Here is a 27,869-nt window from a genome sequence, read left to right on the forward strand (position 1 = left end):
CAACACGAGCATGGAATTGCATGCATTGGCCCTTAATGAACCCATGACTCCTCGACACAAGCATGGAATGGCATGCATTGGCACCATGATGGCATCACTCTAACCACACTACGGTGTGTACTATTTGGAATAGCTCTCCTTGAAAAATTTTGTAGGATTGACACAACTCGGAAAAGAATAAAAAGAAACTTGGCAGGGTGAATACGACAGGGATCACCTGCTCTACTCTTCTTAATGCATGCTTGGATGATTGCTTGAGTACTTGTTGAACACACTCACTCATGTATGAATTGTTGCACAACCGGCCCAAACTACACTAATTTGATTCATTGCAATCAAGGATATGTAGGCAACCTGCAGGTCCGATCACTTGTATGAATGAATGGCATTACCTTAAGCCTTAGGGTCATGTCAACTGAGATGGTCTTGGATCTTTGACATTTGTTTCTCATCACTTTATGATTGTTTGAGCTTAGTCAAAGAGAGGCAATTATAGACACCCCATTTTGACTAAACCTAAGACTTCGGGTGTTTGCAAGCCTCTCGATGATGAAATAGGAAATTACATCATTTTTAAAATGTTTAAGGATGTTTGGAGTTGCTGTGTAAACTTGTTTGGGCCAAAAACCAACTTTTTGCAAAAATGACCATTTTATCCCTGAACTTGTTTTTAGCCCCAAAAAATAACTTTTTAACCCCGAGAAAGAGAGGTAAGCCCGATTGTGCTATGATCAAACATATTTTCCAAAATTATAACCGGTTTCATTAAAAACATTGATCAAAATGCAACTTGGGCTTACTTATGTCACAAACGATCCAAGGGCATGGAACCCTACACTTGTGTATGCATGCATGGTACGTGTATCAAGACAAGACAGGTGTGCACACGTTATTCGTGCGTACGCACAATCGTTGCACATGTGCACGAAACTTGTGCATGTGCACATCAAAGCGTGACAAAATTATTTTAGAAAACTTAATCTTAGTGCATTTTTCGAGGGAACGGCGAAGGAGGAAGTGATGAAACCTTAGAAGGGTTCCAGAACCTCCCCTAGCTCTATAAATAGAGCCTCTCCCCCTCTCTTTAAACGTTAAGAAATTTTGGCATTTTGAGAGCAAAACGACCCACTTTCTCTCTCCTTCTTCCTTAGCTTCGAAACACAAACCCCTACAACAACTCTAAACCTTTGAAAAACACCTACGGACAGAAAACGTGAACCCTAACTCAAAATCCAAGCTTGCGGGAGGCTTGCAAGTAAGAAAATCTTTGCTTTCTTGCTATTTCATTGTGTATTCTTTGGTTAAGCAAACTAGAAGGTAATCCTCTCATTTTTTTTCAATTTCAGTACCTCTTTTACTCTTTGTTTTGGTAGTTAATCATAGTTAGGGCATCCATCTATCATTGCGTTATGTAGTTTCTTAGTTTTACTCACTTTCTCGCCTATTCTTGCATGTTTTAATCATTCTTATTAGAACAACATGTTTAGGGTCATGTAATCATATAGGAATCATGCTTTAAGTTCAATTTGATAATGATGTAGTTTTAGGCTTTTTTTTCCCCCCTTACTTGTTAGGTGCTTTTCTTGCATAATCATCAGATTAGTGGCCTCAAATTGGGCTTAGGCTCATTATTATATGATTAGTTGCATGTATAGGTGTAACAGCGCCCGCGTGGGACCTTGCTACAGCGCGGACTCGATTTGTGTCACGGTTCTAACTCTGAACCAAAGAGTCCAAATCTGGCAAATCGTTTTGAGAAAACAGATTTTTTGAAAGAAGTAGTGCCAAACATGGACTGCTTTGCCAGATACAGAGTCGCCACCTAAATATTTTAAAACGGGGGAACTTAGGAAACCCTGACTCGGTGCCGAAGGCCACATGTCCGTCATCACCGGAGTTGTCTCGGCTCGGGAGCTTGGGTACGATCGGGGAAGGTCAGCTATGAGCACCCCCTTTCGCCTGGTCCGAAGACCGGCCTCTACTAACCGTGATATCGAGTTTTGAAAACGTTTATGTATTCTTATTCCAATTATTAGCCTAAGGTTACTATGTTATGCGCGCAGCAAACAAGTATAGACCAAATCACCCAAATTGGAACAAAACATTTCATATTTGTTTTGAAAATGGTTTGCTACTCGCAAGTAGGCTAAAATGCAGATTTTTGCCACCCTCAAGTGGGCTTCTAGAAAAGATGGTTTTGCCACTATCTAGTGGGCTTAAAACTCACAGTTTTAATGCATTATTCCAATTTAGGTAATTCAACCTCCATCCACAGGCATTCAAGCAGTTATATCACATAAGCAGCTAGCCTCATGGTGATCATACAATCATGGCAACATTCACACGCATGCGATATGCTAAAGCATAAAAGCTTACCTAGTACTCCATGCCAAAACAGTAAACTAGTTAGCAAAAATGTGTGTGTCCTAGTTCATGTCAAATTGACTAATGCAGCACATACAGGATGCAATTAAATAGGCTCGGCTAACCTAAGCATGGCATATGAAATGCGATCAGTTGATGCACGTATTCAATTTGGAATTGAAGTACAAATGCAGTTAGCGTGATGTACCGAGCCTAATGCATGTCAACAAATGCATGAATGCACGCATGCATAGCACAAGGTATGCTAAAGTAAATATGCCCTAATCTACCATCATAAGCAGGTAAATAAAAGGGAAGAAAGAAATGGGGGTTGGAAAACATACACACACTCACCCACACTTATTACATGTTTACCCTCACTCAGAGGGTTCGAATTAATATTACAGTCCCAAAATAATGAACAAATAAAATTATTACAAAGTTTCCTAATTAATTAAAAAAAAGAAGCAAAAGAATGGAGAGGGTGGCCACAGCCTCTGCCTCAGGGCGCGCAGATGATGCATGCTCGAATCCGTCCTGCCCGGAAAACCCGTGCTACACTCTTGTCGCCTCTGTTTGTACTGCCTTGTCTTTCTGAAAATTTCCAAAGTACTGAAACAAGTTCTTTGCATCCTGCAGAGCACCACCGGCCAGACAGAATTGCCACCGGCACTCCAAAATTCCCGTCGGCACTTTATCAGATTCATCGGCACTCCAGATAGTGCCGGTCGGCACTAAATTCTGCCGGTCGGCAGAAACTTCCTGCAACAGACAATTTGACAGCAAACAGAGGACAGGCAGTGCGTAGCATGGAGTTTTTGGACACATGTAAGCATGGTCCTACTTCTTATCATATTTTGGACTCAAAGAAGCATGACTTTCAATCCTTGAACCATCAATGGTACATGGTGGGTCAAGGGACCGAATTTGCCACTTGATATGAAAATGCATGCAACAAACAACATGAAAACCGGGGCCTTATCAAGTTGAAGTCAAAGGTCCCGATGACCGGGGATCAAGGCACATTACATCACTTGAAGTATGAATGGTCCTTGACTCCCGCACTTGGTTTGACACCCCAAACCAAGTAAATGCAATGCATGTAATGCTCACAAGCCTCAAATGTAACATGCCACCAAGATATAAAACACAACAAGCAATATGCAATTATCATGACAAAATGTATGATACCAAGCGCACAAGATACAAACATGATGCAAACATGGAGCAAATTGACCATGGAATTGATGTGCTACAAAGCTTAATGGAACAAATATGCAACAAACATGGAGCAAGCATGCAAGAGGGCTTGAAGTGGCAAAGGGGCAGACCCTTACCCTTCTCAAAACAGTGGCCAAAAGTGCTTAAGATGATAGACAATCAACTCATGTTAACAAGCAAACTTATGGTCCCAAAGCTAAGGCACAAAAGGAGACAACTTCCCCCCACCAACATGACCATTCATGGCATGATTAAAACAAGTAAAAACAGAATTTATGCATGCGAGATAGGACCCCAAAAAAACCCCTAATATGGCAACTAAAATAAACCCCATGAAACAAATACACCAAGGCTCATTCTTAGGCATAGGAAGACACATCTTCAAGGCATGAAAGAGGCTATGCATGCACACATACAAGCATGATTCTTGGACTAAAATATGACCCTAGATGATGCCAAATCAAGAGGGTAAACACAACCATGCATGCTAGAGGTCAAAATGCTCAAAGCTTCCAAGCCAAAATACAAAGCAACTCTAACAAACATGCCAAACATGACCAAGTTGATAACCAACAGAGGTTAAGCATGGAAAAACAATGCTAAATGCTTCATAGAACCAAGCCAACACACACAAGGATCATGGCCTAATCATGAGATACAATTCTAAGCAAAATGGAGCAATACAAAGCAAGTATTACAAGCATACAAGGAGGCCCAAATCCGGCCAAAAACAGAGATCCCACATGACCTAAAAACACCCAAAAAGTTCTGAAATGGAGCAAAAACCAAGCAAGCGTGCATGTCACCCTTTTGAGCTCAAAAAAGCAAGGAAACAAAACCATAAAGGGAGAGGGGTGTCCCTCCCCTATGCAAGACTTCAAACCATCCTTTTTGACACCAAAATACACTGATTTTTAATGATCAAAAGACCCAAAATGCTGAAGTGAACAAAACCTTATCAAAAAGGCACCAAAATAGGCCAAACAAGGCCTATGAGGGTGAGTTTGCAATCTAACCACAAAGTGACCTCAATGAAAGTGTTAGAGTAGGAAAATATGAGCCTTTTTTATGTTATACACAAGAGCCAAAACAATAAACAAAATAGATAGAAAACCAATGCAAGTTTGGGGAATAAAAGGGAAGATGCTCACCCTTGAAGAACCCTTGAAGAACAAATGGCCTAACCTCCTTCTTTGGATCAAAACCAGTCCAAAACTCAAGAAACGAGTCCCCCAAGTCCCTCAATCTCGGACTAAGGTGTAATGGTGTGTGTAATGGTGCAAAAGTAAGGTAAAACACACCTTTTGGGCCAAGAAACACACACAAGAAGGGAGAGGGAGAGAGGTATAGAGATAATATGTATCTATATCTCTAAAGGCTGATTTTTGCTTCTGTTTTTCTAACCTAGAACCAAGAGGAAAGCCTCCCTCTTATAAGGATCCCTCTTGCAAAGCTTATTCAACAAGCTTGGCTAGAGGGAAATCCCTCCATACACGTGTATGGAGGGGAAAGGAGTTGGTGCCAGCTATCACAGCTGGCACAAAATATCTCCATAAAGTGGAGGAACAGTGGTCGGCTGCCCAAAAATGTTATTCCGGCAAAAAACAGTGCCGACCGGCAACAAATTATGCCGACCGGCAATAAAATGTGCCGATCGGCAAACAAAAGTGCCGATGGAAGAAAGAGGCCAGCCGGCGGCCTTCAGCCACTGCCGGTGGTGTGTGGGGTTGGTCTACAAGCCCTGTCCTGTCCTCCCAAGGTAAAACACAAGTGTTCGGTGCAAAACCGGACACTAAACGGCCAAGTTCGGAGATCCTGAGGTAGGGCGCGCGAGCCAGGACCTCCGGGAACTCCACACGAACACAAACATGGATAATCACCGAGTGTTCAAACGGTAACGTCCAAGTCTTGAAGACGGTCAAAAATGGGGTGTCTACAGTTGCCCCTCTTTGACAGAACTCGAAAGTCATAACAATGACGGGAGTGAATGTCAAAGCCCAGAGACGACCCATTTTTGACAAGGCCGAAGACTTAGACAAACAAACAAGACAAATAAGATATGCGCCCGGAGGCAAGGGCAAAATGCAAGACAATGCACGGAGCCGAGCATAACTTATGATCATGCTAAGAAAACTGTAACGAAGCAAACATGCGACAGTTTTAAGCTAGCACACATCGAACTACACCACAATGCAGAAAGGATGTAAGAGAATTATGGAATTCTCAATACGTCTCACTCGGAGGACAATACCTGTTCGGCTCGTCTGGTTGCACCAGCCTCAAATGAACCGTACATACAATATCGTGCCTGAAAAGAAAACAAACTTAACAGGTACAATATGGTTAGCAATATGCGAAGTAGTGTACTCGAAATACGTGACAGCGCAAAGCAAGTGGGGAGCATAACAATGCTGTGGAAACATAAACATGTAAATGGAGCATGCGGTCTACGCTGGTAACGAAATTGATCGTAAGCATGCGGTCTACGCAGGTAATGAATTTTAAACATGCGATCTACGCAATCAAGACATGCGGTCTACGCAGGTATTAGAATTAAACATGCGATCTACGCCATCAAGACATGCGGTCTACGCAGGTAATGAAATTAAACATGCGATCTACGCAATCAAGACATGCGGTCTACGCAGGTAATGAAATTAAACATGCGATCTACGCAATCAAGACATGCGGTCTACGCAGGTAATGAAATTAAACATGCGATCTACGCAATCAAGACATGCGGTCTACGCAGGTAATGAAATTAAACATGCGATCTACGCAATCAAGACATGCGGTCTACGCAGGTAATGAATTTAAACATGCGATCTACGCAATTAAGACATGCGGTCTACACAGGTAATGAAATTAAACATGCGATCTACGCAATCAAGACATGCGGTCTACGCAGGTAATGAATTTAAACATGCGATCTACGCAATTAAGACATGCGGTCTACGCAGGTAATGAATTTAAACATGCGATCTACGCAATTAAGACATGCGGTCTACGCAGATAATGAAATTAAACATGCGATCTACGCAATCAAGACATGCGGTCTACGCAGGTAATGAAATTAAACATGCGATCTACGCAATCAAGACATGCGGTCTACGCAGGTAATGAAATTAAACATGCGATCTACGCAATCAAGACATGCGGTCTACGCAGGTAATGAAATTAAACATGCGGTCTACGCAAGTAAAGGAACGTACTATTACACAGCATAATCGAAACAATTTGCGGGGCTCACCAAGCATGAAAAGGATACGGGGCGGGACATTCTTCGTACGCATCGAGCGTTGCTTGCAGAAGTTGTGGCCTGAGGTCAACTCAAAGGTTCACGTTTCAAAAGGTGTGATTTCCGTATTGTGAGGGCGTCCAACGACGCGGCTAGCCCAAACAAAGATGCAGAAGGTGCGTTAACCGCAAGGGGAGTTTCACTGGTATCGATTCTGATACTTGGCTACCCTGCCATCCTACGCTTTATTTTCCTTTTTACTAGTAGTTTGAGCACATTGCACTGCCTCAGGCAGGTTTTATTCTCTTTCTCAAAATTCACACACTTTACAAAACATGTGATGGGAATGAAACGAATCATTTTATTCAAAAGATGTTGCATTTGTGGATCTTCTGTGCATCGCATCGCAGGGTTTCACACCACAATGTGAACGAAATTGAACTCATTTTGGAAATTTGCCATCGTAATAATCAGGTAGTGAACCGACTTACAACTCGATAAGCAAAACAAGGATACGACACAACCAAACAAGTGTGAATACAACTCGATAAACAAATCAAGAGCTCAAAGAGAGCGAAATACAACTCGATAAGCAAATGTTCAAAAAACTCGACAAGCAGACCGGCGTGGCTCCGCAAGAGTCTATCGCCGGGGGGGGGGGGTTTGGAGGTGGTGCAGTTCCCTACTTCTTAGCATGAACAGCTCAGGAAACCAGAAAGAAGTCCACCGGCACAGTGTAGGGACCACCGGCTGCAAGGAATGGCTACCGGCCGTACGTCTGTTTTGTCGGCAAACTGAGATGGCCGGTCGGCATATCTTTATGCCGGTCGGCATATATTTCTGGCCGGTCGGCACTAAACGAGGGGAACCACCAGAATGTTGACACCTGTCCCCCCACTCAACCTTATCTCCTACAAAAGATCCCAGCTTCGTAGTTTTCCTCATTTTCACACTGATTTGCTCCAATGGAAGAGTTTCTTGCTCAAAATCTCACAGCTTGGATTACTAGCTTGGATGGCTCGGAAAAGGTGAATTTCCGGGGTTTCGGCATAAATGCACTATTCACTCTGGGTCGTACCCCGTTGCATCTCCCGTTTCTTCATGCCGCGGCAAGGTTTTGGAATCCGGTGACACATGTCTTTAGCTTCGCTGGGCAAGAGATGTGTCCTACCTTCGAAGATTTCCGAGCCTTAATGGAGTCCGAGCGCGACGAGGAGCTCCTGCCCCAACTTAATTTTGGTCATGCCCAATCCTTAGGGCGCATGTGTGGACTCAGCATGCGCGATGCTCGGTCTTTGATGGGCGATGGGATGTTAGACATTCCGAGTTTGGCCAATCAATTTTCTGATGCTGGTAATCGCAGCAACCATCACTGGCAAGGCTTCCGGCGACATGCCCTCTGCTTGTGCATGCTGTCCCATTTTCTATTTGTCTCGGGTTCTGGAGGGGCTAGTGTCCGGCTGATTGAGGTTGCCCAAGGCTTGAGAGAGGGCAAGAGCTGTATTGCCATGGTTCTGGCCGAGACGCTAATGGGTTTAGACGCCTTTTACCGTCATGAGACGTGCAGATTGGCGGGGAGTCCACTACTACTACAGGTAATGTTTCCCACCCAATCTCGCGTTTCTGTATTGCTCACATCACTCGGCCCTCGAGCTCAGTCTTTTCTCACAAAACCCCATTCTCACTTTTCTCTCCTCGTACATCTCTCTATTCTTTAATCTCTCATTTTTCAATCCCTCCCCAGGTGTGGTTGATGGATAAATTGCAGGTTGTGGACTCCTGCCCAGCATATTCAGCTCGCGGCTACTTTTTCCGGCATCGTCTAGTTAATGCCTTGGATGAGGAATGGTGGTTCGCTTGGATGTGCCACTTGTCCGCAGACCGTATTGCTTGGCGGTGCCCTTGGTTGAACCTTCCGGCAATGAGTTACAATATGCCTCGGCAGACTGGGATTCAACTGGTCGGTCTCACTCATTGTGTATTCTATTTCCCATTTCGGATTCGACGCCAATTTGGCCATGATCAGACCTGCCCGCCAGAGGGGATAGAGTATCCTGCTGCATTTCCAGCCCGGGGTGCGCAACTTGCTTGGCAGGCCACTGCGTGGAGGATGAGAGAACTCCTGGCCCCCGCTCCTACTTTTAGTTGCACTTTGTCTGACGAGTGCATAGATTGGCTCAATGAAGAAGCACAGATCGGGCCCAGCTTGGCATCAGAGGCTTCGACCAGCTCTGGGAGGGGGCACAGGAACACCTGATTTGACCATGCCCTAGATTTATTGCTTTATTAGTACTTTCAAGTTTTCTTTCCTGAATGTAATAAAAAGCAACTTCAATTGTTTGTAAGAGCAGGAGAACTCTGTTTTGAAATCAATGAAATTGAAAGTTCTGGTACTAAGAATTTTCCACTTTGGTCCGAAAATGGTCGAAGTTGTAAAAAGATTATTTGAACAAAGTCAGCTTATATTAAAACTTTTCAAAAACATTTTTGATGTGGATCAGAACTGGACACGCCTGGGATCTGTCACTTGAGATGCACAACCCCAGATTCCTGCAACTGGAAAGTTGCCCTTAGTCTGAAGAGCCTCGCAGCACTGCATAGCAACGGAAAGTTGCCCCTAGTCTGAGTGGCACTGCACCAGAGATTCCAACGAATGCTGATGAATAACGATGGCTGAGATGATCAAATGGACAAAGTTGATCGGGGAAGTGTTATGGCTGAACTTCAGGATGAAGCTGCCTACGTATTCCAAACATGGGAATCAAGCCTTACGTAGTTCCGGCTTGGGTTCGCTCGAGTATTTTCACTCTCCTTTTGCGCTCTAACTTTTGCCAAGGTCGCCCTTTCGGGTTTTCGGCCTAACAAGCTCAGTTTTTATATTTTCTAATTTTTTATGCTCTAACTTTTGCCTAGGTCGCCCTTTCGGGTTTTCGGCCTAGCGAGCCTCTCAAGGATAGTATTTCTTCAACTTGTCCATATTGATCGGTTGAGAGAATTCTAAGCCATCTAAGTCCATCAGAACCACAGCTCCGCCTGACCAGATAGCTTTGATAATGTAGGGACCAGTCCAATTGGGCATGAACTTGCCCCTCGGGTCGTGGATGGGAGCTCGGTTGTCTTTGAGTACCAAATCCCCTTCCTTTAGATTTCTGGACTTAACCTTCTTGTTAAAAGCCCGAGCAATCCTGCACTGATAACTCTGAACGTGGTACAGTGCTTTCAGTCTTCTTTCATCAAAGAGCATTAGTTCCTCGAACCTGCTTTGCTGCCAATCTGCCTCAGCTATCTGACATTCGGCCAATACCCGTAAAGACGGAACTTCAATTTCAATAGGTAGAACAGCCTCCATTCCATAAACTAACGAATACAGAGTTGCCCCGGTGGAGGTTCTAATCGAAGTCCTGTAGCCCCACAGAGCAAACGGCAACTTATCTGGCCAATCTCGATAGGTCTCCACCATTTTCCGCAGTATATGTTTGATGTTCTTGTTGGCGGCCTCAATTGCTCCATTGGTTTGCGGCCGATACGTAGATGACTTATGAAAAGCCACGTTATACTTTTCCAACAATTCGATCACTTCTTTCTTAAAGTGGGATCCATTATCCGAGATGATCTCATTTGGCACCCCGTAGCGACAAATGATGTTGTTCCTGATGAACTTTGCGACGTGCGACGCTTTCAACACCGCGTATGATTGGGCCTCGACCCACTTTGTGAAATAATCTATCGCTACGAGGATATACTCATGTCCGTTCGATCCCTTCGGGGTAACAGCTCCGATCACATCAATTCCCCACACGGAAAACGGCCACGGGGAAGTCATGTTGTACAACTTGGATGGTGGGATATTCATACGGTTTGCGTGGATCTGGCATTTGTGGCATCGCCGAACAAAGCCGATACAATCCTCTTCCATGGTCGACCAGTAGTAACCCTGCCTAAGGATCTTTCTGGCCAACATCACTCCATTCATGTGTGCACCGCACTCTCCTCCATGGATGGCCTCCATTAGGCGCTTCGACTCTTCAGCTTCTACATAGAGCTTATGCATTCCCAGATGACCTCTTTTGTACAGCTTACCTCCGCAGATGATGAACTGAATAGCCATTCTTCTAATGGCCCTTTTATCCTTGGCGCTTGCCCCTATCGGATACGTCTCCTTTTCCAAGAAGTTCCAAATATCATAATACCAAGGGTTGCCGTCTTGGGCTTCATCTATGGCGGAAATTGACTCGTATGCTGGCGCAAACTTCTGATCAATGATGACCGGACGCATTCGGACTCCCGACGGGATGTCTATCATGGAAGATAGAGTTGCTAACGAATCTGCAAACCTGTTGTTCTCTCTTACGAGGTGGGTGAAATTTAGTTTCTCGAACCGAGGAATTAACAAATCCAACGTTTGGTGGTAAATTATCATCCTTTCCTCCTTGACCTTCCAGTCTCCTTTTGCTTGAGATACAACAAGATTCGAGTCCCCAATGACGTCTAGCCGTCTTACCCCTAGTTCTAGGGCTGCTTCCAAACCAGCAATACATGCCTCATACTCTGCCTCATTGTTCGAGACTCTGAACTGGAGCTTGAATGCCAAAGGGATACGGGAATCGTCAGGCGCTATCAGCAACACCCCTATCCCATACCCATACTGGTTTGACGCTCCGTCAAAGTACATCGTCCAAGTTTCATCTTCGATGTGCAGAATCGCTTCATCTGGGAATAGGTACTCAACCGCTTCATCCCCCTCAACCGGGTGGTCGGCAAGGAACTCCGCTACCGCTCTCCCTTTCACCGACTTGCATGTTACATACTTCAAGCCAATAGCAACCAACGAGCTAGCCTACCTGTAAGTGCTGGTTTCTCGAAAAGATATTTGATGGGATCCAAACGTGAAACCAACATTACAGAGTGAGCTAACAGGTAGTGCCACAGCTTCCGGGTAGCCCATACCAAGGCCAAACAAGCCTTCTCCAGTGGTGTATAGCGGGTCTCGTAATCTAGCATCTTCTTGCTCAGATAGTAGATAGCCCTTTCCGCTTTGTCTTCTGACTCCTGTGCGAGCATGCAGCCCATGGTGGTCTCAGTTACCGAAAGATACAATATCAGCGGTCTCCCCGGTTCTGGCGGTGACAATACAGGCGGGTTCTGTAAATATTCTTTGATCTGCTCAAAAGCTGCTTGACATCGGCCGTCCCATTGGAATTTCTTTCCTTTTTTCAGGAGGCCAAAAAGTGGTTCACAAGTCAAGGTTAGTTTAGAGATAAACCGCCTTATGAATTGCACTTTACCTAGAAAGCCTCGCACCTCCTTTTCAGTCCTTGGTGGTGGCATTTCTAAGATGGCCTTGATTTTGGAAGGGTCGACCTCGATGCCCCTTTGCGTTATCAGAAACCCTAGCATCTTTCCTGCTGTAACACCAAAAGTACACTTCTGGGGATTTAGCCGCAGCCGAAATTCTCTGATCCTTTGAAAAAACTTTTGTAAGGCGGTGTAGTGGCCCTCTCTTTCTTTGGACTTGACAATCATGTCGTCCACATACACCTCGACCTCTTTATGGATCATATCATGCAATATTGTAGTTGCTGCCCGCTGATAGGTAGCTCCCGCGTTTTTCAACCCAAATGGCATCACTCGATAACAATATGTACCCCACGGGGTAGTGAATGCAGTCTTCTCCCGGTCTTCGGGTGCCATTACTATCTGATTATAGCCTGAGAAACCATCCATAAACGAAAGCAAGGCATGTCCTGCCGTGAAATCTACCAGTTCATCAATGTGTGGCAAGGGAAAGTCGTCCTTCGGACTGGCCCTGTTCAAATCCCTGAGGTCTACACAGACCCGAAATTCTGCCGTCTTTCTTCGGCACCGGAACAATGTTGGCCAACCAAGTCGGATACTCAGACACCAACAGGAAGCCTGCATCAATTTGCTTGGTGACCTCTTCCTTGATCTTAATGGCCCAATCAGGGCGGATCCTCCTGAGCTTCTGTTTGATAGGTCGGGCCTCGGGATCAAGAGGGATCCCGTGCTGTACAATCTCAGGATCGATTCCAGGCATGTCTTCGTAGGACCACGCGAAAACATCTTTGAAATCTTTTAACAAAGCGACTAAGCGCTCTCGTTCCTCAGAAGACAACGTGGACCCGATCTGGACCAGCCGCGGGTCCTTCTCAGTACCAACATTCACAGTAGTGATTTCATCCATTAAGGGTTTAACAAATCTTTCCTGCTCTTGATCAATTAACCGTTGCAAAACCGGAGGAATTTCTTCCTCGTCGTTTTCATCAAAATTTTGAAAATCCTGATTTAAGCAATAAATCAAAGGCACAGAAAAATACTCCGAAACCACATCCACGTCGTTCTCATTAAATACTTCCGAGCCGTCGGATTCTTCCGTTACAACAGACTCAAAAGAAAATGAAAAAGACGATCTAGACAGGACTGTGGTATCCGGGTTATCACCCCCGGGAATACCGGACTCAGACTCAGTTGAGCTGGAATCTGATTCTGACGTACAAGATTCGGTAGAATCAGATTCTGGCTCACTACCTGACCCGGTGCTGCTTGATAAAAAGCCTTCTTCATATTGCCAGATGAGAGAAGGTGCGATGGATGCATCCAAAATAGCTGATGGTAGGCCCGCAGCCGCTTCATTCCCAATCACACATACCGAGGAGCTATCCCCCAAGCACCTCTGTTCGATCGGAGGATCTGACAGCAGACACGCCAGCGCTGCCCCCATTCCATTTTCAGCGTCCTCGGACTGTACCCCCTTACTTTGCTCGGCCTTAGCCGATAGATCTGCCTGCCCTTCGGTGATGTCATCCTCAGGTAACTGTAAATCAAAGAAAATTTCAAATCCCGGTACGCGCTTCTTCTCCGCATTGAGCCACGGCTTCGGGAAGCCACAGAACGGAAAGTCCTCCCCCTCCCAGACGAAACGTCCGTTCAGGGTCCCCCGAATGGGCTGGTGCATCAAGTCAAAGGGCTTCCCCATCTGTTTCGCCCTGGCCCTTCCGGCCATTTCCTTTCCTTTCCTTATCCAATCCTCTTTGGTGGGTAGGTAGCCCAAACCAAAGGTATGGGGGTTATGTGGCACTTCGGTCGATGCTGCGGCACCTTTCCTACCGCTCTTGCCTAATCCCATCCCGGGGAGGTGCTGGAGTTTGTTCATGAGATAAACTGCTTGGGCACTGACATACACCCCTTCGTTAGCTGCCATGATGTTCTGTACAACCCGAGCCTCGGCCAAGGTAAAACCTGATATGAACACATCTTCTATACCATGCTCAATTTCTAGAACAGGCGTAGACACCTCTGGTGGTGGATGAATTGATGAGTTTCCAAAAACAATGGCTACTCCCTTCCCGTAGGGGTATTTCACCACTTGATGTAAGGTAGAGGAGACCGCCTTTACTTGATGCAGCCACGGCCGTCCCAAAAGCAAGTTGAACGTTGCAGGAACCTCCAAGACATGGAAATCTATCTCGTTCTGTCCTGGCCCAACCTTTGTTTGAATCTTAACTGTCCCCATTACCTCCCGGCTTGTGTTATCATACGCCCGAATTACCTGGGCCGTTGGTACAAAATCCGCGACTTTCAAACCAATTGCATAAGCTGTCCTTGCCGGGCAGACGTTGATGGCGGACCCCGTGTCGACAAGTACCACGGGTATCCATTTATCCCTGCACTCCACAGAGATGTAGAGAGGCTTGTTATGGTTCGCACCCTCGGGTGGCAGTTCTTTGTCAGAAAAACTCAATGCTGGGGAATTTCCTCCTGAAAAGACTAATCCCACCAGCTGCTCGGGCGTGGTGTCTATGGACAGCTTGGCCTTGTCCATGGCTGTAAGGACAGCTTGCCTATGTACTCGAGAAGCTATAAGCAGTCCCCAGATGGAGATGTCTGCTTGTATCTTTTTCAATTGTCTCAATACGGCCTCATCTTCGAGTTGCTTCTCCTTTTGTTTCTCTGCTTCATTATCTTTCCCAGACGCCTCCGGCTGATCTAGGTGTGGAGGTTTGAAATACCGTCCACTCCTAGTCATGTGATCGACTTCGCCGATATACCAGGTATCATCTGGTTGGTTACCGTTCCAATCCTCGTCCGTGTGGGCAAGACATAGATCGTCGTCTTCCCACCACATACCATCTGCGACTGACAAGCATCTGTCTGGTTCTGGCACAACTGTCCCGATACTCACAGTACCTTTTATCCCTATGTTCACAGCATCCTCCATTCCCGTACTTGCGGCGGTTTCGACCCCTACGTGGCCTTTTGCTTTTCTGATCCTCTCAGAATCCTCGAATCTTTCTTGTTCTGACTGTGTCAATGCAGTAGATTGCTCACTGATCCCTGTACTTAAAATGCTCCATTCCCGAGCGAAACTCTCGACGCCGGCGCTCTCCGGCGATGTATTCTGCTTTTCGACACTCCCGGGCGTTGTTGACATTCCTGCCCCTGCCGGGCCTTGTTCTGACTGGAACTCCCCTATTACGTCCGGTTGATCGTCTAACCACCCTGTGGCCTCTGCTGATTCTTCATTATCATGCCAGTTGATGGCTGAGTCTTGGTCATCATGAAATTGGGACTTGACAACATCCTTTTCCACGACTGTCAAATCATCCATTCCCTGTCCTGAATTGTCCCCTCGGATTACACACAGCTCTCCCCCGATTGGAAATTCGACATTTGGTCTATTCTGGCCCGCCGGTGAAATGTAGTTATTCGGACTGTAAGCATTCCCAACATCATTCTCAGGCTCCACGGACCCTGGTTCGACAACCCCTTTCCTGTTCTCGATGGTCACCACCACTGGCTTGGGTTGGGTTATGGAGATGTCCGTCATGCACAAATCGGTGCAATCGGGGAGGAAAACTTTAGGTTTAGGCAGGTAGGAGGGTGTGATGTAGATACTAGGATCGTAGGATGCGACCCCAGTGTAGATGAAGTTGACTCTTTTGGGTGGTGGAACTTGGTTATGTGCGGGGAGAGGATTTGTGGTAACATTAGGTTTCTCAGGGGGGAGAATCACCCCATTATCAATGAGATCTTGAATCTCATGACGTAAACGAAAGCATAGGTCAGTGTCATGACCATGCTGCTGGTGGAACGCACAATATTTGGCTGGGTTGTGGGTGGCAGGTAGTCTTTCAGGTAAGGGCCGCGGCTCTAGGGGCTTCAGATGCCCTTTTCTGATCAAAACCCCCAAAGCTTTGGACAGGGGCATATAAAGTGGAGCGAAGGTTCTGGTGTTTCTGGGAGGGTATTTGGCTGTTTGCGAGTTGCTTCCGGACGCGCCGGAGAATGGTGTAGCTGCTGTATTTCTCGGGGAAGGGTTAGTGGTGACCATACTCACTTCGGAGGTCCTGGCAGTCGTAGCGCCACTCGGGCCTGCATTAGTACTACGATTGAAATTTCTGCGGGGTTGATCCCGATCATTATCAATCCAACCTTGTCTCAAGGCGTCCTCGATCTGCACCCCCATTTCATGCAAATCAGCAAAGGTGGGAAAGGGGACTACAATCATCTTTTGCATCAGCTTCGGCTGAAGATTGCGCACAATCATCCGAATCTGGTCTTTGTCTGTGGGTCTCAAGGTCATCATTGAAGCCTTAGCCCGCCATCTAGTTACAAACTCTGAGAAGCTTTCCTTGGGTTCTTGCCTCGTTGTCTCGAGATCCCGGGTTGTGATCTCGATTTGTGTGTTATACGAGTACTGCAGGATGAAGGCCTCAGCCATCTCGTCCCAGTTTCTCTTGACGTCGTCCCCCAACTTGGCATACCATGCGGACGCCACACCTGACAAGGTCCGGCCGAATAAAGATAGTTTCTGCAATCTGGTGAGGCCCATTGGCCTTAGGACGTCTGAAAACAATCGCAGGTGTACCATGGGATCCTCAGACCCGTCAAAACGATCAATTTGGGGCATCTTAAATCGATCTGGCAGCGTCACGGCTGTGTCGATGTACCCATCTCCAATGTCCGGAATGGACTTCGCACCTTGAGATTTCTTGAAGAGCTTTTCAAGCTTGTGCATTTTTAACGTCATGGGGTCTATCTCAGACTCAAAGGGAGAATCCGATACATTAATGGGAGTGGTTGCCTTGGATTGTTGAGGCGGAATCGGGGGTGGAGCCGGCCCCGTCGGGATGTCTGTATCTTCTTGGACATTCCGGGCGTTTGGTGTCTTTTCGGGTATTGGAACCCTTAATGGAGGAGGGATTTGCTGCGAAGGTGATGCCCCAGTTTGCTGTTGCAATCTCCCAATTAAATCCGCTTGCTCACTCATAACTGTAGCCTGTTGCCTGGCAAATTCTGCCTGTCGGGCAGCATCTTGCTGCATCATTTTCATGCTTTCCTGAAGTTGGCGCACCATTTCCTCTAAGCTAGCCATACTGTTCTGCTCTGGTTGAATTGCTGGTATGCGTTCCCTCTCTGTGGGTGAAACGGGATCCTGATCCCTACTGTACACAGGTGGGGTAGACGAAGCCCTTTGTACCGACTGTTGAACCGATATCCTCTGCCTAGTTGCTTTTCGTTTAGTAACCGGGGGTAGAGAATGGTACACTGGTTGTCCTTCTATCAGATCCTCAGATCGATGGAGCCGGCGACCTCTGATCCAGAGTGCTTGGGGAATGTCTACTGGGTTAGACGCAATGGTGCTAAACTACCTAGCAAAAAGATAAATAAAGCAATAAATAAACCAACAACCGGACAGCACAACATCATAAAATAAACAAATAATATACAGTTGAATTTTCAAAACACATAGTCGATAAACCGAGCACACGGTTCCCCGATACTGATCACTGTCCTCAAAAATCTCTATTCCCAATACTGAACCCTGATATCCGCAGATAACCGATTCTCTTAAAACTGATACTGATGCCCTCAGGCCTGATGCCCAAACTTACAAACTGATGTGTTCATTTCCCTGCAGAAATACATTTTGAAAACACATAGCAAGTAAAAAGAGCCAAAACACCCCTATGTTGGGGGAGGGTTTCCCTGTCCTATTTTGTCAGGAACTAGGGTTTCACTACGCACACAGCGGTTCTCAAACAACCTAACATCGGGTAAACAACCTGTCCTAGCTTGGAATGGTCACTATGGATTCGAATATGCACTAGGTCGAATGGTCAAAAGGGGTGCCCCGGTAAAACCGGGGTTTGTGTTCCCATGCTGTCAGAGCCCATAGCCGGTCAGCCTTATGGACATGTCTTGACAAGACAAGCCTCCGGCAAACCGTTCAGGAATGGCAGATGGCAAACACTGTGTTCCTAGGCGCACCAATGCACATGCAATGCAAAGAAACACATAAATGAGATCAAAACAGGATATCATGAGTTCGAGTCAAACTCTCTAAAAAAATCCCCAGCGGAGTCGCCAGAAACTGTAACAGCGCCCGCGTGGGACCTTGCTACAGCTCGGACTCGATTTGTGTCACGGTTCTAACTCTGAACCAAAGAGTCCAAATCTGGCAAATCGTTTTGAGAAAACAGATTTTTTGAAAGAAGTAGTGCCAAACATGGACTGCTTTGCCAGATACAGAGTCGCCACCTAAATATTTTAAAACGGGGGAATTTAGGAAACCCTGACTCGGTGCCGAAGGCCACATGTCCGTCATTACCGGAGTTGTCTCGGCTCGGGAGCTTGGGTACGATCGGGGAAGGTCAGCTATGAGCACCCCCTTTCGCCCGGTCCGAAGACCGGCCTCTACTAACCGTGATATCGAGTTTTGAAAACGTTTATGTATTCTTATTCCAATTATTAGCCTAAGGTTACTATGTTATGCGCGCAGCAAACAAGTATAGACCAAATCACCCAAATTGGAACAAAACATTTCATATTTGTTTTGAAAATGGTTTGCTACTCGCAAGTAGGCTAAAATGCAGATTTTTGCCACCCTCAAGTGGGCTTCTAGAAAAGATGGTTTTGCCACTATCTAGTGGGCTTAAAACTCACAGTTTTAATGCATTATTCCAATTTAGGTAATTCAACCTCCATCCACAGGCATTCAAGCAGTTATATCACATAAGCAGCTAGCCTCATGGTGATCATACAATCATGGCAACATTCACACGCATGCGATATGCTAAAGCATAAAAGCTTACCTAGTACTCCATGCCAAAACAGTAAACTAGTTAGCAAAAATGTGTGTGTCCTAGTTCATGTCAAATTGACTAATGCAGCACATACAGGATGCAATTAAATAGGCTCGGCTAACCTAAGCATGGCATATGAAATGCGATCAGTTGATGCACGTATTCAATTTGGAATTGAAGTACAAATGCAGTTAGCGTGATGTACCGAGCCTAATGCATGTCAACAAATGCATGAATGCACGCATGCATAGCACAAGGTATGCTAAAGTAAATATGCCCTAATCTACCATCATAAGCAGGTAAATAAAAGGGAAGAAAGAAATGGGGGTTGGAAAACATACACACACTCACCCACACTTATTACATGTTTACCCTCACTCAGAGGGTTCGAATTAATATTACAGTCCCAAAATAATGAACAAATAAAATTATTACAAAGTTTCCTAATTAATTAAAAAAAAGAAGCAAAAGAATGGAGAGGGTGGCCACAGCCTCTGCCTCAGGGCGCGCAGATGATGCATGCTCGAATCCGTCCTGCCCGGAAAACCCGTGCTACACTCTTGTCGCCTCTGTTTGTACTGCCTTGTCTTTCTGAAAATTTCCAAAGTACTGGAACAAGTTCTTTGCATCCTGCAGAGCACCACCGGCCAAACAGAATTGCCACCGGCACTCCAAAATTCCCGTCGGCACTTTATCAGATTCATCGGCACTCCAGATAGTGCCGGTCGGCACTAAATTCTGCCGGTCGGCAGAAACTTCCTGCAACAGACAATTTGACAGCAAACAGAGGACAGGCAGTGCGTAGCATGGAGTTTTTGGACACATGTAAGCATGGTCCTACTTCTTATCATATTTTGGACTCAAAGAAGCATGACTTTCAATCCTTGAACCATCAATGGTACATGGTGGGTCAAGGGACCGAATTTGCCACTTGATATGAAAATGCATGCAACAAACAACATGAAAACCGGGGCCTTATCAAGTTGAAGTCAAAGGTCCCGATGACCGGGGATCAAGGCACATTACATCACTTGAAGTATGAATGGTCCTTGACTCCCGCACTTGGTTTGACACCCCAAACCAAGTAAATGCAATGCATGTAATGCTCACAAGCCTCAAATGTAACATGCCACCAAGATATAAAACACAACAAGCAATATGCAATTATCATGACAAAATGTATGATACCAAGCGCACAAGATACAAACATGATGCAAACATGGAGCAAATTGACCATGGAATTGATGTGCTACAAAGCTTAATGGAACAAATATGCAACAAACATGGAGCAAGCATGCAAGAGGGCTTGAAGTGGCAAAGGGGCAGACCCTTACCCTTCTCAAAACAGTGGCCAAAAGTGCTTAAGATGATAGACAATCAACTCATGTTAACAAGCAACCTTATGGTCCCAAAGCTAAGGCACAAAAGGAGACAACTTCCCCCCACCAACATGACCATTCATGGCATGATTAAAACAAGTAAAAACAGAATTTATGCATGCGAGATAGGACCCCAAAAAAACCCCTAATATGGCAACTAAAATAAACCCCATGAAACAAATACACCAAGGCTCATTCTTAGGCATAGGAAGACACATCTTCAAGGCATGAAAGAGGCTATGCATGCACACATACAAGCATGATTCTTGGACTAAAATATGACCCTAGATGATGCCAAATCAAGAGGGTAAACACAACCATGCATGCTAGAGGTCAAAATGCTCAAAGCTTCCAAGCCAAAATACAAAGCAACTCTAACAAACATGCCAAACATGACCAAGTTGATAACCAACAGAGGTTAAGCATGGAAAAACAATGCTAAATGCTTCATAGAACCAAGCCAACACACACAAGGATCATGGCCTAATCATGAGATACAATTCTAAGCAAAATGGAGCAATACAAAGAAAGTATTACAAGCATACAAGGAGGCCCAAATCCGGCCAAAAACAGAGATCCCACATGACCTAAAAACACCCAAAAAGTTCTGAAATGGAGCAAAAACCAAGCAAGCGTGCATGTCACCCTTTTGAGCTCAAAAAAGCAAGGAAACAAAACCATAAAGGGAGAGGGGTGTCCCTCCCCTATGCAAGACTTCAAACCATCCTTTTTGACACCAAAATACACTGATTTTTAATGATCAAAAGACCCAAAATGCTGAAGTGAACAAAACCTTATCAAAAAGGCACCAAAATAGGCCAAACAAGGCCTATGAGGGTGAGTTTGCAATCTAACCACAAAGTGACCTCAATGAAAGTGTTAGAGCAGGAAAATATGAGCCTTTTTTATGTTATACACAAGAGCCAAAACAATAAACAAAATAGGTAGAAAACCAATGCAAGTTTGGGGAATAAAAGGGAAGATGCTCACCCTTGAAGAACCCTTGAAGAACAAATGGCCTAACCTCCTTCTTTGGATCAAAACCAGTCCAAAACTCAAGAAACAAGCCCCCCAAGTCCCTCAATCTCGGACTAAGGTGTAATGGTGTGTGTAATGGTGCAAAAGTAAGGTAAAACACACCTTTTGGGCCAAGAAACACACACAAGAAGGGAGAGGGAGAGAGGTATAGAGATAATATGTATCTATATCTCTAAAGGCTGATTTTTGCTTCTGTTTTTCTAACCTACAACCAAGAGGAAAGCCTCCCTCTTATAAGGATCCCTCTTGCAAAGCTTATTCAACAAGCTTGGCTAGAGGGAAATCCCTCCATACACGTGTATGGAGGGGAAAGGAGTTGGTGCCAGCTATCACAGCTGGCACAAAATATCTCCATAAAGTGGAGGAACAGTGGTCGGCTGCCCAAAAATGTTATTCCGGCAAAAAACAGTGCCGACCGGCAACAAATTATGCCGACCGGCAATAAAATGTGCCGACCGGCAAACAAAAGTGCCGATGGAAGAAAGAGGCCAGCCGGCGGCCTTCAGCCACTGCCGGTGGTGTGTGGGGTTGGTCTACAAGCCCTGTCCTGTCCTCCCAAGGTAAAACACAAGTGTTCGGTGCAAAACCGGACACTAAACGGCCAAGTTCGGAGATCCTGAGGTAGGGCGCGCGAGCCAGGACCTCCGGGAACTCCAAACGAACACAAACATGGATAATCACCGAGTGTTCAAACGGTAACGTCCAAGTCTTGAAGACGGTCAAAAATGGGGTGTCTACAATAGGGTTCATATTTATTTTAGGTAATGCATGTAAGACACTTAAGTGGGCATCTCGATAAGTTCCTCTTTTCTTCCTTGGCATATGTGTGCTATTTGCATTGTTTTTCAAATTATGCAAGTTTGATGCTCTTTATGTGCAAAATTATAGGTTTTGAATGTTTTATGGATATTGTTAATTTTTGATTGGGTTTATGGCCATTAGATTGATAAAATCTATTCTTTTTAATAAATAAAAAAAATCACTTTTTCCAAAAATATGGTTGTATTCTCTTAATCTAAAATAAATGATATTCATTTTTCTTCATATCACATAGTTTAGGTTAGTTGAGGGTTTTAGGTGTAAAAATGAAGTTATATGAATAATTAACCACTAAAATCATAAAATAGAAAGTGAGTAGAGGCCAATTTTCGAATTGGGCCAAAGGAATTGCTTCCATGTAAATAGCCTTCCATTTTTGTACCTAAGGTTACAAACCCAAAATTCTCTTGGTTATGACAGATTAGGCCTTAACTTAGTTTTCATTCTTAAGGGTTTCTTAATTCCCCTTTAAAAATTAAATGGCGACTTTTTGTTAGTCAAAGCAAGTCGGTGTGGGATGCATTCCTTAGACTCAAAAAAGGAACAATGCCCACAGATACCTCTATCCCTCACGCATCGAATGTTGATTCTTCGGATGAAAATTCATCTTCGGACAAGAGTGAGAATCAAAGCTTCACTTCAGGGTCTTCAAATGGTGGTAGTGAGTCTTCTAGTGTGGAAGAAGAAATATATAGTGTAACTCTTTGTGAAGCATATGAAATGTTATATAACCAGGAGTTTCACCATGACAAGCATGAACATCAAGTTGTCCACTAATCTTAGGAAAAATAGAGAGGGGAAAGAGAAAGTAAAGCAAGAGTTCATGGAAGCTCAAGCAGAAGTTAGTGTTTTCTAAAATGAAATGGAGTCTTTGGTTGCCAACTTTCCACATGTGAAATATAGAGAAATCAATTGCTTCATGCTCATGATAAGTTGAAAGAGAAGACTGGTGATCTTGAAAGAGAGGTGGAGACTTGTTCAAAGTCTGGGAAAGAGTTTGAAGCGAAAATTATCTCCTTGAAATTGGAACTCGAAAGTGTCAAAGCTTCAAGTGCACAAAGTGTAGATATGGCTCCTTGTACTCAATACATGGCCAATGATAAAGGAGGAGTTAGCGTCATCAAAGGACATGTCTCACCATCCAAAGCCTCAACTTCCAAGGATGAGAGAACTCAAGGTTTCATGGCTAGGGGTAATATTAGGTCAACTTCTTCTTTGTCATCACTGTGGGGTTAAGGGTTAGATTAGACCTCATTGTTTTGAATTGCTTAAGACCAAACATGAAGCAAGGTTGTGTTTGCCTCAACTTAGGAATAGGATGTTGGAAACCAAGTCAAGACAAGTTCCCATTGAATGGAGAGGGAACCACAATGTCATGACACCACCTAAGAACCGCAATTCTCACAACATTGTTCATATAAAGCGGTTTGGGTGAGAAAGCTTGATTTGGGTTAATTGCTTATTCATTTTTTGTTTTCTTTTTGTTTTGAGTTTTTGTTTGTCCTTCTTATTTTTGGGTCTTTTGTGTGTGTGTTTGTTCATTTCTTTCTTGCTTTGTTTATCAAAACTCCAAAAACATTTTTTTGTATGGTTTTGAAAGCTTAAAATTTTTGAGAAGTTTTTGGTGCATAATGGAATTGATGAGAATACCAATTACTTGATAATATGTGTGTGCTATTTGTGATCATTACTCATTTCTGATTGTGTGTACTTTGATCAGTATGTCTCATTCTATACACACTCTTGGATTAGTAACTACTGGACTCTTCTGCATAAGTGATCAAAGTTCTCTATGGACTTCTAGCAATGTTTATTATGTTATTCTTGAGAAATTGACCAATGCTAGCATATCTTGGGTGATGTTGAGTCTCTTAATCCCCTACCATCTTTTTGCACCTCCACTGCTTACCCCTATGTATATGTGTTTTAAGGCATGAGAAAAAGGCTACCTCAAAGTCACCAACCAAGCTTTACTATCTTTTCCATCCTTTTTTATTTGGTTTTATAGTGATTCTAGTTTAGGCCCGACCCGTTTATTATTTTGGATCTGGAATTCCTCATTTTACTTGGTTGTTCATACCCATATTTATCTTATTCCTTGTTGAGTTTGGTGATTAGGTTGTCTTGGTTGCATTTGCAACAAGTTAGGAGTTAGTTTTTCAAAACTGTTGCTGCCCAGATTTGGCTTGTTCGCTCGAGCGAACTTTGAGAACATCCAGTACTTTTGCAGGTTTGCAAAACTACTGGGAGTATGGCATTCCTCGCTTGAGTGGTGTTTCTTGCACTTGAGCAGTATTGGCTAGAGCGGTTCGTTGCAGTCTGCCAAACTTTTGAGAGCTTGAAATCTACGCTCGATTGACACTTCTTATGCTCGAGCCAACGTTTACAGGTTTGAACTACTAGGAGGGGTTCATTGTGCACCCAAGCTACCATTCTTGCGCTCGAGCAGTGTCTTCATTTGTGTCTATGCGCTTGAGCGGTAACTTTGTTCGCTCGAACGGTCTCACTTATTGTGTCTAGTCGTTCAAGCAGTGTTTTGGTCGCTCGAGTGGTCTGAGCGTATATCAATTCTGAAAAGTAACTTTTTGAGTCACTTTTTCATATCTCTCTCTCTAAACATTTCAAAACGCTAAATCTAGAGCCTCTCTCTAAAACTCATCTTCCACCCTCATACACTCTTAATATATTGATCTGTATACCCTAGTCTCTTTGTTAAAAAGGTAGAGCTCACCTAGAGCTTCCATTTGATCAAAGCAAAGTTGGTTTTCGGCTTCGTCGAGGTTTCTCTATTCTCTCTCTCTCTTGTCTTCTAGCCTTGAGGTAGAGATTCTCCACACTTTAGTATGATTTTTAGTTTAGTTATTTGCTTTTCTAAACAAGATTGTGATTTGGGAAATTTTGGTAAAAGTCTAGGGTTTTGGTTTGAAATTAAAAGAGGGGATTTTCAAAGGGATTCTTGAAAATGGTTGTGAAGTTGTAGATATGGTTGAGTTGTGATAAAATGGTGGATTTTTATCCTCAAAACTGATTTTCAAAGAAAGAGGGATTTTTCCCTAAAATATGAATATTTGATTTTGTAATGAGGAAATTGGAATGAGGTTGGATTTTGTGAAATTGGAATGATGTTGATGAGGATGGTGGAGTTGGATATGTATTGTCAGTCACATCTTGAGATTTTGGAAAGTGTATCTTTAATGGAAATTTACTTATCTGTTTAGAAATATCTGTTTTGGGTTATCGGTGATAGCTATGATTGTTGTCGAAATTGCATAAGAATTAGGTGAATCGAAACTAATTTCTCATTCATCGGCATTGAGCATTGTTGCATGTTAACACATTGAAAATGTTTAATGTTTTGAGAAAAAAGGGTGAATACCTTGGTGAATCTGGGTAGCAATGTAGTTGTCGTATTATGTTGGCTTGTGTGTCCTTGGTGAAAGTTCAAAAACCTGTGCGATTAGGTGTCGAGCCTTCCGGTTAATACCGGTAAAAATGACAATTAGTAGTGCTTATAGCCTACTTGCAGACACATCCTAGAGGTTCCCAGTGTTGTATCCATTGCCCTATTTTCTATTGTAAAGGAAATGATTTCATGAATTGTGATATAAACTTGGCACTGCATGGTTTTGGAAAGTGATATAAAACATATTGGCACGAGCATTGCATATACATTCACCTTATAGCTTTGTTAAGATTCATACACTGTGTTAGAGTATCTTTACTTGGTTTGGCTTACCTTATCTGGAAAACCATTTTCAGGTGCAGATGATATGCCTCCGCCAAGGCAGTAGCTTAGAAGGACTTGGAACCAAGAGCTTCTTTTTGTTATTATTGTAATTATTTTTGTACAAGCCTAGGGCTTTAACTATACTGAGCTTAAGCTCACTTTTGTTGTAACCAAGCATCATCTTGGAAAGTTGTAGCCATTAGGGCATTAATCTATTTGTTTATATTTTATTTCATATCATTAACTCATGGCACATGCTACAGATTTAGGGTTAGGACTTGCGAATGTATAATTGCATGTGTTATCTTTTGCAAAATGAAATTATATGAATGGAAGGGAGCATTATTCAGATATGTATTGTTATTCAATGACTGTCTTAGGTTGGATTATAGTTATTATTTCGGGGCATTACAGATTTTCATACTCTTGACCGTGAAAGTTGCCGGTGAGTGCGCAAGATTATGTTGCATTGTTTGAGGGGGAGCATTCGGGTTTACTGATTCAAAGATAAAAATTAAAATTTGAGAATAATATATGATTTAAAAAAAAGTAAAATAATAAAATTTTTACATATGAACAAATAAGTAATACAAATTGTCCAGAAAAAAATAAATCCATTTATTTCAACTTTTAAAAAAAATCAAATAATAAATGCATTGCTGAAAATGATAAATTTTACGTTGTTTGTGTAGTGTGGAATAAGTCTTCTATTAAATTATTAGAATATTATCTAACATTAATTTTAGAGAGATTGTTTATTTTTAAGTATTTTAACAATGAAAATTAAGTGTTTTTTTTTTTTTTTTTTCATCAAATGATTTAATAATGTCTTAACAATTTAAGGGTTTTATTTAACATTGCATGAAATTTAAGAATTTTATTAAATAATGCTAAAATTTGTATGGGTCTTTGACAATATATATGCAAAACCTCAGGGGAGGTGAGTAAAATTTCTCATTTGAACAGATAAGGTAACCACTGGACAATTTCGTTTTTGATATTATAACCTATGACATTAGCATGATATCAATAATTTCTGTTAAATAGCCAAACAGTGAGAGAATCTTGATAATAGTTTCAAAAGTAAGGGTGGTTAGTGTAATTATTGAAACCACAAGAGAGGTCCCCATAATTGTCAAAAACCTCAGGGGAGTGTAGCCTGACTTTTTCATGCCCCCTTCCGAAAGTTGAAATAAGCCTTACAGTATCAGACTCCCATGATTTTGAATCTAATCTCATAAGTGCAATGTGAAATTGATAAACACCAAAGAGTCCAAATCCGGTAAATCTTTTAGAAAATCGATTTTGAATCAAAAATGCCAAAATTAGACTGCTTTGCCAGATACAGAGTCGTCACCTAAATATTTTGGGAGAAATTTAGGAAACCCATGACTCGTGCCAAAGGCCACGTGTCCGTCATCACCAAGATTGTCTCGACTCGGGAACTTAGGTACGAGAGGGGAATGTCATGAATGAATTGAGCACCCCCGCTCGTCCGATCAAAGATCGGCCTCTACTAATCATGATATGTTGAAATTAGCTAAACTACTCAACTAATTATTACAACACTTGAATTAATTAACAATGAAATTGAATAACTAGTTAACTAACTAATTAAATAATTACAACACAAGTGCGATTAAAAGAATTAAATAAGCTAAAAAATCTAAATATTAAGCTAACTACTCTGTCTCAAGATGCGTGGGATGTTCATGCGCATGCTCGGTTTCCACCCGAAAATGTCACTGTTTTGCTTCCGGAGAGCCTCTGTTGCACAATAGAATACATTCACCGTTGCCCACTTCCAGAATAACTCTGCTCTGCCAAAGGAACACACTGTTGAATTTTGAATCAGTGGTCGGCCGGCCAGTGATGAGGGTTGCCGACCACCAGTGATGACCGGCCGGCCATCAAAGGTGGTCTGCCGGCTACCTGCTGTCTACTGCTACCCAGTTCTCCTTGCTGCAATAGTGGACAAA

The sequence above is a fragment of the Camellia sinensis genome, chromosome 4, assembly GCF_055761805.1.
Source record: "Camellia sinensis isolate YWXY chromosome 4, ASM5576180v1, whole genome shotgun sequence".
Taxonomy (NCBI): domain Eukaryota; kingdom Viridiplantae; phylum Streptophyta; class Magnoliopsida; order Ericales; family Theaceae; genus Camellia; species Camellia sinensis.